The sequence below is a fragment of the Anomaloglossus baeobatrachus genome, chromosome 10, assembly GCF_048569485.1.
Source record: "Anomaloglossus baeobatrachus isolate aAnoBae1 chromosome 10, aAnoBae1.hap1, whole genome shotgun sequence".
NCBI lineage: Eukaryota > Metazoa > Chordata > Amphibia > Anura > Aromobatidae > Anomaloglossus > Anomaloglossus baeobatrachus.
The window spans coordinates 38,863,642-38,864,940 of NC_134362.1; positions in this window are offsets into that span (position 1 = coordinate 38,863,642).

The following is a 1,299-nucleotide window of genomic DNA, read 5'->3' on the forward strand; positions in this document are numbered from 1 at the left end:
GGAGGAATGACTCTACCAGGAGGGAGACCAAGAGAGAGACCAAGAGGGAGACCAGGAGAGAGACCAGGAGGGACACCAAGAGGGAGACCAGGAGGGAGACCAGGAGGGACACCAAGAGGGAGACCAGGAGAGAGACCAGGAGGGAGACCTGGAGGGAGACCAGGGATGGATACCTGGAGGGAGACCTGGGAAGGAGACCTGGAGGGAGACTAAGGAGGGAGACCAGGAAGGAGACCTGGAGAGAGAACAGGAGGGAGACCAGCAGGGAGACCAGAAAAGAGACCAGGGAGGGAAACCTGGAGGAAGACTTGGGGGAGACTAAGGAAGGAGACCAAGAGGGAGACCTGGGGAAGACTAAGGAGGGAGACCAGGAAGGAGACCAAGAGGAAGACCTGGAGGAGACCAGGAAGGAGACCTGGAGAGAGTCTAGGAGGGAGACCAGGAAGGAGACCAAGGGGGAAACCAGGAGGGAGACCTGGAGAGAGAACAGGAGAGAGACCAGGAAGAAGACCAGGAAGGAGACCAGGAGGGAGACCTGGAGGGAATTCAGGAGGGAGACCAGGAGGGAGACCAGGAGGTAGTCCTGCAGGGAGACCAGGAGGAAGGCCAGGAGGGAGACCTGGAGAGAATTCAGGAGGGAGACTAGGGCAGAGACCAGGAGGGAGACCAGGGGAGAGACCAGGAGGGAGACCAGGTCCGAGACCAAGAGGGAGACCTGGAGAGAGACCAGGGCAGAGACCAGGAGGGAGACCTGGAGAAATAGTCCGAATCCTGAGGACACAAGTCCATCTGACCAGGGAGTGCTGCAGGGACCTCGGGGGCCGTCAGAGAGTTCAGCACCTGAGGAGAGAACGCTGCTCTGTATCCACTTCCGACCAGTCTCCAAAATATCAAAATATTGTGGTATAAATATGAAAACAGCAGGATACAAAGTTGCAGCGTCCAGGAGGAGATGGAAGGACAGGTGCAGATTTGCCCGGACAGGTGCCGATGTGCCCGGACAGGTACCAATGTGCCCGGACAGGTGCCGATGTGCCCGGACAGGTGCCGATGTGCCCGGACAGATGCCGATGTGCCCGGACTGGTGCCGATGTGCCCGGACTGGTGCCGATGTGCCCGGACTGGTGCCGATGTTCCCGGACAGGTGCCGATGTTCCCGGACAGGTGCCGATGTGCCCGGATAGGTGCCGATGTGCCCGGACAGGTGCCGATGTGCCCGGACAGGTGCCGATGTGCCCGGACAGGTGCCGATGTTCCCGGATAGGTGCCGATGTGCCCGGACAGGTGCCGATGTGCCCG